At 39.9% G+C, this 12,027-nt stretch overlaps 3 protein-coding genes across 8 annotated transcripts in view; 2 read left to right on the plus strand and 1 right to left on the minus strand.

Annotated features, from left to right (window-relative positions):
* The window catches only part of LOC127874834 (ras guanyl-releasing protein 3-like), a 296,898-nt gene that overhangs the window by 268,539 nt on the left and 16,332 nt on the right, over nt 1-12,027 (plus strand). The gene's annotated exons all lie outside the window — the stretch shown is intronic.
* The window catches only part of LOC127874832 (DNA polymerase eta-like), a 220,026-nt gene that overhangs the window by 141,169 nt on the left and 66,830 nt on the right, over nt 1-12,027 (minus strand). The window lies entirely within an intron of this gene.
* LOC127874838 (uncharacterized) overlaps nt 1-12,027 on the plus strand; it is a 180,765-nt gene that overhangs the window by 130,342 nt on the left and 38,396 nt on the right. The gene's annotated exons all lie outside the window — the stretch shown is intronic.

A 12,027-nucleotide genomic window follows, 5' to 3' on the forward strand; every position in this document is an offset into this window, starting at 1 on the left:
AACAGCTCTTATCTTGTATAATGTAAAAATTATAGAAAAACAAATCATTCACAAAACCCCAGAACATGGCCCACCTTTCTCTCTGTCATGTCCCGCAACATGGGTGTTTGGCAGACTTGCCTCTGTGACCTTGGCCCCGCCCAGTGCTGCAAGTCTGGTCTCCACCTCTACAGTAAGGTCAATGTACGCCTCATCCACGCTAGCACGCTCTACACAGTCACTGAACCGAGACAGAACCTCTATAACTTCCGCCCCTCCCTCACGATATCTGAAAAGTCATAAAATAATGTTATATTCTCATTGTTAACTAATCTTACGTGTAACTGGAATATTGATGTATAATCTTAAAATAATAAGAGCAAATTAAGTCGAATCTGAACATAATGTTACAATTTTCTCTCCATTTTCTTCCAGTTTCGTCATAATTGTACAAAAATGTATCAAAAACTGAAAGGGGGCGCAATTGCTGCAGGTGCCAAGCACTATACATGCATGTTGACCTTCACATGCACATCCACAGAAACCCATGCATATAGAAGTCAAAGATCTGTAAGCAATAGCAGGGTGCTATCCTCTGCTCCTGCATGGTACTTTAAATATTTGATGATAAAAGATTTTGAAAATAATAAACACATATAAATGACTATCTCAACAACAAAATACACACAAACAAACAAGTGTAAGGCTATTTTTTATCAGATTTAGAAAAATTTACAAAAGATTACTATAGAAATCCAGTTTTTAAAGTCTTTTTCGCAGCACCCATTGTGTACCTTCATACCACAACTCCCTCCAAGGACTCACTTGGTAAGATCTGCCTTTCCTCGCACCTGAGGGACCCTGAACAAGTTGATCTATGGACATTTGGACCTCGCATCGTCGCCTCTCATCTGACGGGTAACGCCATGGGCTCGTGCCTCATAACTCACTGCAATAATTCTAAAAAGAGAAATGAGCCCCGTTCACTCGAAAAAAATGGCTCTTATTAAATATGCAGCCAGCATAGCTCTCGACCAGACTCAGCATTCTTTCAGTCTAGTTAAGAGTTACCCACTTATGAGACAAAAAGTTTCGGGACTCTTTAGCAGACATGGAAGCTCCTGACCAGACTGTGTGAAAAACACAAGCTGGCGTGGAGCTTCGCAAGCCCCATATCCTGTGTTGAATTAAGGTTCTCATCCCCCCCCCAGAAAAAAAGCCTCCATCCATGGGTTATACTGCACCACAGTACATGGCTTCCCCTTACTCGCCTCCCTTCCATGGGTTTTAATGCACAAGGGCACCTGGCTTCCAGTTCTTTCCGTGTAAGGTTGGGTTTGGTAAGGCAGCCCCCTCCAAACTTAATGTTTTTTTACATTAATTTTTGACAATATTTGATGCCTTAGGCCTAAAAAAAAAACAACAAGCTATTGAGTCATTCATATAGACAATTAAAAAAAATTGTATTAACCCTTTCAGGCATTGTTACACATAATCCTTACTTGATCAATTCCCAAATTCATCCATGTTGACCAGACTCAATTACTGCATACTTACCGTACTTTTTTCCCCCTGCTATTCATTACCAAAAAATCCTGTATATTCCATTTTTAAAAGCAAACTCTGGTTAATATTGAGGATAGTGCTCAAGAATTTCATAAACACAAACATTTACCATTTGTATTATGTATCAAATGAATTTAATTGTGACTATTAAAAGATTTGACCAAATAACGTCCAATTGGGACAGGGGTTTTCCCACTGTACACCCTTAATCGCCTGACGTGATGTGACTTATTATAATTAACAATAAATACACCAACACTTTCCACTAGACATTGTACATGTCTGAATAATTTTCACGTGCTTTTTACTGAAACCAAAGAACACAAAATACATGAAGCGTTGTTTATTTGAAGCTAGAATTTATTAGCGAGGCGTTAACATGAAAGTTTGGTAGCATGTTTCGAATTACAAATTTAATTATGCTTATTTAAGAATTCAAAAAAACAATTATAGCTGGGTGTAATGAATTCAACAATAATTTGTTAAAACACTTAACAAGTGAAATAAATGCTTTCACCATATTGTGCATGCAATGAACAATTTAAACGAGGATTACAACCGCTTGCCATCATCAGTCTTCTAAGTAACTTGCAGAGATTTCATCGTTGAGGTGTACACTGTAGGGACCGATGAGGGTGGTAGAAAACAAAGCCAACAAAAATAAAATCACAAATTAAAAAACTTATGGCAATTACGTCACTTGTCATCTGCATGATTTTACTGCTGGCATTGACTGCCTACAAGTGTTGTTGCTGATGCAAAGCGTGCGCTCTCATTGGCCAATATGGTTGGGAACAGAGATACAAGTTATTGACAGAGGATAAATATTCGTCGAAGTCGATAACGCTTTGATCTTAATTAAGAAGGGCTAGTTGCAGAAAAATACACTCACCTAGACCTGGGCTTCTCATGCTCCGCCCTCCCCAACCCCTTTCATGGGTTATACTGCACCACAACACATGGCATCCCCTTACCCGCCTCCCTTCCATGGGTTATACTGCACCACTGCACATGGCGTCCCCTTCAATGCGGGATTAAGTCTCTGTTCAACCTGCACGTAGAAACAATCCATGTCCACCAGAGCCACAACCCTTTCCATGGTGACAGGAAGTTTCAGCTATAAAAAAGAACAATAATTTATTAATAGAAGTCCCCTTTGTTTATTGTTAACCTTATAATGCAATAAGAGATCATTTGTGTATTTTCAGACTGCTCCAGTAATTATTGTTTCAACTTATTCCAAAATGTCCACTGCGGTAACCAACACAAGAGCACCGCATAACGGGTGCCAACGCTCGGCTGCGGGTTCAGTTTTGAAAAAATGAAAGCTGTTCAGAATTATTTTTTTAGAGGTCACAGTGACCTTGACGTTTGACCTAGTGACACAAAATTGGGTGTGGCGTGTAGAACTCATCAAGGTGCATCTACATATGAAGTTTCAAAGTTGTAGGTGGAAGCACTTTGATTCAAGAGCAAAATGTCAAGGTTTTAGCACGACGCCTACGGAGGACGGTGGATGACACGACGAGCTGGCTATGACAATACCTCAGGTTTCCTCCGAAAAAAGCCGAGCTAAATATCAATAACATAACAAGAATTTACTGGTTACCATTCCAACTTGATTTAGTTCTAGAAATGCCTCATATCTAGCACCTTTTGCTTAGGAACTTGCACCAAACACTCTATTTCTATTCCTGCGACTGAATGTGTATGCTATTGTGTCCAAGTCTATTAGCTTTTTAGCTCTGATTCTGGGTTCTTGCACCTACACATGTACAACTGTAACACTCTATTCCTGTTTATGAGCAGAGTCTATCAGTAAAGACACCATATTGAAATCCTTAAGTGCCCTATTTTGACGTCTCTACGCAGTATTTTGAAGTTTCGTTGCTCTATAAATGGCATCTGTGTTCTCATAGTATCGCTTTATCCGCGGTATTTCAATTGCGCATCTTACAGCTGTTGACACATCATAATTTGTAACCAAATTTCTATTTGATGCCATAAACCAGGTTAACCTGTAATTATTACCAATATTTTGGTAAATTGCTGTTTTTATCCTTTAAAAACACGTTTTTTACCCTATTTAACCATATTTTTTATTAAATTTGTCAGTGTCTTACCAGGGACTTTAACAAACAAACTTTGTATAGGTCCCTGGTTTTACCAAATTTTCAACTTGTTTGCACTTCATCTGCTTGCACTTTTCCATTCCGTGGTCTCTTGAGTATGCTCCAGCCATTTGTTAAGCATCACTAAGCAAATGATAAATTACTAAGAAGGGTAAGTATCTTTACGAGCACACATTGCCCAAAAGGAGCGGTACTATTGGCAGTGGTGCACTTTTTATGACAGTTGAACTATTAATGTTTATTATCGCGTTTACTGATGCAAAATTGAACCTTCACGTCAGATATTAAAAATAAACTTCGATTTAGTGACGTACAGCCTGTTGAACTACTTATCATGAGAATTACTTTATGCACAGCAACAGGGGATACTACTGTGTCTTAAATGTCATACACAATATTACCACTATATTTTAACAAGAGCACCGCATAACGGGTGCCAACGTTCGGCTGCAAAAGCTTGACAGAATTTATTTTTTTAAAGGTCACAGTGACCTTGACCTTTGACATAGTGACCCAAAATTGGGTGTGGCGTGTAGAACTCATCAAGGTGCATCTACATATGAAGTTTCAAAGTTGTAGGTGGAAGCACTTTGATTTTAGAGCCAATGTCAAGGTTTTAGCACGACGCCTACGGTGGACGGCTGACAGCGGACGACGAGCTGGCTATGACAATACCTCGGGTTTTCTCCGAAACAGCCGAGCTAATAAAATTAAGAGGTCTATCATCTGGAAATAGGTTTGTTTTCGCCAAGAAGTCAATTATTGATAGAGCCTGAGGTAGCACTGTTTCACCTTTTATTTGTATTTATACGCCAAGTACCTTGATAATACATATGACAAGTATAAATAAATAAATAAATGTTGCGGTGGTGTAGTGGCTGATGTGTCCGCCTAGCAATCGGGAGTTCGTAGGTTCGCTCCCTACTCAGGGAGCGTTCTCATTATCTCCTCCATAGACACCAAGAACTGGTTCTTCCCAGGAAGCGTACTCGACAGTGTCCATATCTGCCTATAATAGGCCTTCCTGTAATAGTCAGTAATTGACTGTGGGAAGTACAAATACTAAAATAGAGCTCTGGTAGCCCTGCATTTTGTGTTGAAACATCAGGGGCCGTATGCCTCTCACCAAGTCGAAATAACATACTTTTGTTATTTTCAAAATACCTAAACATGCTTGCTATACAGTAATACAGTAAGTGCCAAACTATGTTCTTATTGAGGAGGAACGTACCCGGTTGATTGACAGTGAAAAGGTGCGAAAGGGATCGGTGACAGTTCGATGTTCGTATGTATCTAAGTGAAATGTGTATATAAAAATGTAACAACACTTTAATCATAAGTTCTCTCTCATTTTTTTCATTCAAAACGGTATTAACAATGTTTGGGTTGTGTTTGTTTGCACAAAATATTTGTATAACAGCGCCATAATGTTTGTTTACATAATTGTACAATCAATTGAACCCCTTCAACAGATTGGTTACTTACAGGCTTCTTCAACCAATCAGCTAGGTATAGTACCAGAAAGGCCGTTTACCAAAAAGGCCTTCTCAAAAAGGCCTTCCCAAAAAGGCCGCATAAGTGAACCAAAAAGGCCTCATAGTATACCAGAAAGGCCATGCAACATTTTGTACTATCATTGAGTATTTATGCTGATATTTTATTATCATATATATTAAAAAGTCATATTAATTCTGGTTTTAACGTTTAGTCTACTTAAAAGCCAGTAATTTTATAATCAAAGTCGGCAAAAATTGTTCGTTAGCTGCAATATTTTCCTTGAGTAGCTATTTCAGTTTTTGAATTAAAAGCCGTTAATTTTGTAATCAAAGACGGCAAAATTATCGCCAATTATCGCATACTGTATGTATTGTTCGTTAGTAACAATATGTTTCCTTGAGTAGATACCTCATTTTTTAAAAGTAAAAGCCGTTAATTTTGTAATCAAAGTCGGCATAATTATCGCCGATTATCACCAGGAATTATCCGTTTAAGAAAATAAGAATTTCTTTGAACTTGCTGTTTGCATCTAAAAGTGTAACAAATTAGTAATGAAGGTGTTGTAAACTACGTGGCGGCCAGATATATATAAGATCCAGAATTATTGAGATATATATACAAGTCCTCCGCGAGGGACGTTAAACGGGGGTGCAGTGTATCGGTGCTGTACACCGGGCACTTAAAAGAACCAGGGGCGCCTCTGGAATCGGGGCGCCCTCTGTATCCCGCTCGAACCCCCACTAACACCTCTTGGGGCGGAGAGCACAAAAATCACACACAAACTTTAAGGAATTAACATTAATGCCAATAAGGATAATGATAATCTAGAGATAATAGGAATACTGCAAAAACCATTTTGATAAAAGGCCACAACATAATCCATTAAAAAAAAAAAATAAAAAAAAAAATAAAAATAAAAAATAAAAAAGCATCTAGTCACATTAAGGTCTCATTGGCCATCGTGCTATGATGTATAATATGACCTTATTTTCTCCCCTGAAGGGTCACAGGGGCAGGTCGATACATCTGTAGTCGAGAAGACGCTGGACGACCTGTAAATAAATCTCAAATACACACACACACAGATATATATAACCCGAAAACAGGCCGACTATGAACTGATCTTCCGGGCCGTAGTAGAACGCATAGGCAACGTCGAGGTAGAAGGCTTCGTGGCAGACTTTGAAGTTGGTAAGTATCATTTTAAATGATTATATATAATTATATTACTTGTCTATAAGATTTTGAAGAATTGCATAGAAGGAGAATTTTGTTAATGACTGTAACGTTTTATTTCAGCCGTCTGGAACGCGGTTCGTGCAGTATTTCCAGGCCGGGATATGAAAGGCTGTGCCTTCCATTGGAGCCATGCAGTGTGGAGACGGGTCCAGCATGAGGGCCTGGCTGAGGTCTACAGACGTCGCGGTGGCGTTTTTAAATTTATCCGCATGCTAATGGCTCTACAATTCCTGCCCGCTCCACACATAGCACGTGCCTTCGAGACGCTATTCGAGAGGGCAACGACAGACGCGACACGCCGCCTGGTCGACTACATCAGCCGGCAGTGGGTCCACGGCGGGTCCTTTGAACCAAGTGACTGGTCTGTCTTCCGACAGAACGTCCGTACCAACAACGACCTTGAAGGTGAATACAAATAATATATCTATTTCCATTGTACATTTCCATTGTACATTTATAATTACATATATATATATATATATATATATATATATATATATATATATATATATATTTATTTATATACTTTTTAACTATATGATTCGTGTATTTTTTTAATATACCGGTACATACTATATATATATATATATATATTATAATTACAGGTTACCACAACCGCCTGAATGGGAAAGCCGGCAGCGGTGTCGGTTTCTACCGACTAGTTCCTCATCTCAGACAGGAATCGGAAATGGTGAGGCTACTCGTTGAAGGCAACGATCTCCACCGGATAACAACATCGCGATCGGCAAAAGTTCAGAAGTCCCTGGCTTCCCTCTGGGACAAGTACGAGGCGAGAGAGTGCACCACTTCTGATTTTCTTGCCAAGGTCGGTCAGGCGTACGGCGTTGTGCTGGATTAATGAACATGTATTTTGTCACCCTGACTGTGGATTGTTTGTAGTTTTTCTTGTACATGTGTATTTCATGATAGCTCCAGCTTTAGTAGATTCTGTGGAGCCAAGCCCTGTGTTGTATATTATGTATTTATTATGTGAGTGTCAACACTAATGTGAAGGCAATATCACAAGATACACGAGCTTCTGTTCTACGATTTTATTGTTACATATTTACAGTAGCATATGAGCGTCTATACAGTTGCGCTACTAGATAGCTAATGCGCATGGCTTATCACCGGAGCGGGACAAAGCGGGAATCCTTAACACGTGGTTGATCACGTGGTTATTGTAATGTTCTAATAATACAACCTTTCCCTCTTCATAAATAAAAGAAAATTGAACTGCATGTTTTAATCAAATTATAACAAGGTTTAAATTCATGCATGATTATAGAACACAAATTAAGTGCTCTATGTAACGAGTTTGTTTGTATTGACTCTGTGTGCTATGCATAAATCAAAATATAACAAGATTAAAGTTTATGCATAATCAAAGAACATGAAGTTGTCTGCGTATTGAATGATTATAAAATCAACGGTTATCATACTCCGCTCCGTAGAAGCGCGCATTCTTCTTAACTACTCTTCCAGACCGTGATGCGTAAGAATTGTCTAAAGGTATGGCCTGGGCAGTCTTGGCTGAAGCAGCTGATTGGGGTTTCTTAGGGGTATTTGCAAGGATGTTGTAGTCGGGTACAGATATGTCTGAAACATTTTCATTAGTTTTGTGTAACGCAATGCGATTTCTGCGATAAACTACTCCTTCTCGCGTCTGTACGGTGTAAAACCTTGGGCAGTGCATTTGTATCACTTTTCCCGGAACCCAAATTTTACCCATCTGTATCCTAACAGGGTCATTTACATTTAGAGGCGGGAGGGATTTGACCGACTTATCGAAGTTCTGCTTGCTTCTCGCTTGAGTGTATATTGAACACTGTTTGACCTTGCGGGCATTGATAACCTGGGGGCACAGCGCTTTGTTTGTAATCGGTAATACTGACTTAGTTCTGCGATTGAGTAACAGCTGTGCAGGGATGTAGCCACTGTTGAGTGGTGTGTTTCGGTACTCTAATAGTACGACATAGATGTTCTGATTGCTATCCCTAGCCTTTTTCATAAGTTTTTTGGCGATGCCCACACTTCGCTCGGCTAAACAGTTTCCTTGCGAGTGTAACGGCGATGATGTGGCGTGTGTGAAATGCCACGATTTTGCAAAGTCAGCAAATCCAGTGCTAGAGAACTGAGGTCCATTGTCACTATGCAGCAAGTCGCAAATTCCGTTGCGAGCAAAATGTGTCTGCAATTTTCGAATTACTGTGTACGACTTTGTGTCCGGTAGAAAGTCAATCTCGAAGAAATTCGAATAATGGTCCACTGTCAGTAGGTAATTCCTATTGTCAAAATGAAACAGGTCTGTTGACAAAACTTGATAAGGCCTGTCTGGGAATTCTGATGTAATCATTGGCTCTTTAGCATTCGAGTCTCTGTGAGTGAGACAAATTGGGCATTGTAACATGTGCTCTGAGATTTGCTTTTGCATGCCAGGCCAAAACATACAGTCTTTGGCCCGCTGCAGGGTCTTTGTCACGCCTAAATGACCTATGTGTACCTGTCTGATCATGTCGGGCTGCAGAGATCTCGGAATAAGAAGTGTTTGACCTCTGAAAATTAGGTCATCCTCATAAGACAGCTCATTCCTATGATTGAAGAATTCCGTTATCACGGGGTTACAATTTGACCGAGATTCTGGCCAGCCATCGAGTATCGTCTGCTTTAGAAGTTGCATCTGACTGTCGTCACGAATTGCCTGTCTGATTATTTCTAAACGTCTGTCAGTCACCAGCAGTTGCTTTCTAACCGAATGAACGTGTGTGTCCAATCCGTCAATTAGAGTTGGGTACGTGTCATTTACTGAGTGTCTTGACAGATAGTCTGAGACGGGTATGTCTTTACCACGCACATGCTCCACAGTGATGTCGTATTTCTGTAATGACAGAAGTAGTCTCTGCAGCCTCGGAGGCGCTGCCGATAGAGGTTTTTTATGATTGACGAAATCGGTTTGTGATCACTGTGAACAGTCACGTGTCGTCCGTACGTCAGTTGGTGGAATCGCTTGCAACCAAACACAATTGCAAGTAGTTCGCGTTCAATGTTTGCATACAGCTTCTCACTTGCGGTCAAGCTTTTTGAAGCATGCGCAATTGGTCTACCTTTCTGCAACAGGGAGCAACCTAACCCGTTTTGAGAGGCGTCGCATTCAAGCACAAGGGGTTCCTTGGGGTCAAAGTAACCTAGAACTGGTGCATTCGTAATCACGGCCTTGACTTTTTCGAAAGCGCGCGATTAAGGGTCATACCAGAGGAATTCTACCTCCTTTTGCAAGAGGCTGCTAAGGGGGGCTGTAATCTCTGCGAGATTTGGCGCGAATTTTGCCAGGTAGTTGACCATGCCTAGAAAAGTCTCTAACTCGGCTCGAGTTTGGGGGGCTTTAAGATCCGTAATTGCGTTTTGTTTGCTACTGTCGGGTTTCAGACCTTGACTTGAAACAACATGACCAAAGAATGGCACTTCAGTCGCACCTATAATACATTTGTCCGGGTTTAAACGGACACCCTTGTTTTGAGCTAGTTTGAGCGCGTTGCGCAAGTTTCGATCATGCTCCGCCCTTGACCTGCCACTTATAAGAATGTCGTCGACAATACAATGGACTCCTGGCGAATTTTCAAAAATTTCATTGCATTTCTGCATGAAAATGTCACCCGAGGAACTAATTCCGAACGGTAGTCGTAGGTAGCGGTACCTTCCGAACGGTGTCGAAAAACACGTCAGTAGGGACGACTCGTGGTCAAGTTTCACACTCCAATAGGCATGTGTGATATCAAGGATGCTTAAGTGCGTAGCTCCTGATAAGTCATTCGTAACGTCTTCTAACGTCGGCATTGGGTAATGGGGCCTGCAAATAGCGTCATTCAAAGCTTTTGGGTCTATGCATACCCTGAGTTTGCCTGTCTTAGGTTTCTCTATAAGAACTGTACTGTTAACCCACGCGGTTGGTTCGGTGACCTTTGTGATGATTCCATCGGAAACCATTCGATCAAGCTCAGCCTTAAACCTAGATTTTAGGGCTTCTGGGACTTTGCGCGGGGGATTCACGACGGGGACTGCATTTTCTTTCAAATGCAATTTGGCATAACCTGGGATTTCCCCTACACCGCTGAATAGCGTTTTGAATTCGGACATCACAGTGTCCTTGGTAAGAGGCGTCTGCTCTTTTGGGGTGTTTTCAACTGAATATGTCAATTTGATCAATTTTAGATCAAGTGATGATTTGAGGCCAAGTAGTGGAGGGGCTTTGTTTCCGACTACATAGAATAATGCGTCTATTTTGTCTGATAAGTGGGAGCAGGGGAGACGTACTTTACCTATAACCTTAATTAGGTCACCTGAGTATGAGGTGAGTTTACTGTCGGGGGGTTCCAATGGGCTGCTCAGCTTAAGATTGCGAAATGTATCGTGAGGGATTATATTGCACTCACTTCCTGTATCAATTTTGAAATTTACCGGAGTCATATTTGACCCAATTAAAATTAGTACACATGCACGGTCTGGAGATTGTGAAGAATGTGCACCCGTCGTTTAAATTGTTAATGTATTACAATTGTATCCTATTCAAACTTGAAATTGTTAAAATATAAACTTTTTAGGATAGAGCTAAAACCAATGTGTATATTCATGCAAGTTTGACAATAATTATCAATTTTGGTTCATCACTACTGTAAACTGTGGAAAACATTAATCTTTTTTATGTCCCCGGTAGGGTGGCATATAGCAGTTGAACTGTCCGTCAGTCAGTCTGTCCGTCCGTCCGAAAAAAACTTTAACATTGGCCATAACTTTAAATATTGAACATACTAACTTGATATTTGGCATGCATGTGTATCTCATGGAGCTGCACATTTTGAGTGCTAAAATTCCAAGGTGAATTTTTTTTTTTTTTTCTTTTTTTCATAATTTCAAGGTGAACATCATCCTTCAAGGTCTAGGGTCGAAAAAACAAATTCCAAGGGAAGTAATAAGCTTTAAATGGACGTAATTATCTGACCTGCCATCGTATATATTTTTGTTAAATCAATCAAAGTGGCGCAGTAGGCGGCATTGTGTTTCTGACAAACAAATCGTGGTAAAAGGTCAAGGTCATCCTTCATGGTCTAAGGTCAAAAAAACAAATCAACGGGAAGTAATAAGCGTTAAAGGGAGATAATTATTCAATATTGAACATAGCAACTTTATATTTGGCATGCATGTGTATCTCATGGAGCTGCACATTGAGTTGTGAATCTACAGTCATGGTAGTGGCTTTTAATTTTTTGCTACTAAAAATAGAGATTGGCTTTTAATTATTTGCTACTAAAAGTAGAGATTTGTTAGAGACAATTATTTCAAGGGACGTAATTTATATAATTATAAATCTCATATTATATATTTCCTTACCAATAATTTAACTTCTTTTCACAGTTACTGTACAGATTTATTATTTGGATTATTTATAACTCAAATGAATGATTTTTCAAAGTTTTTTTTAAATGATATAATTATCATTTCGTTACTGTACTAATTTGTGAATGGTAGTGTTGATTTCATACCGCTGGACGTATGTCTATAGCTACATGATGAGCTCTGGTTATGATCTCTTTGATCTCCATGCCCCCCCCCACACACA

The sequence above is a fragment of the Dreissena polymorpha genome, chromosome 3, assembly GCF_020536995.1.
Source record: "Dreissena polymorpha isolate Duluth1 chromosome 3, UMN_Dpol_1.0, whole genome shotgun sequence".
Lineage (NCBI taxonomy): Eukaryota > Metazoa > Mollusca > Bivalvia > Myida > Dreissenidae > Dreissena > Dreissena polymorpha.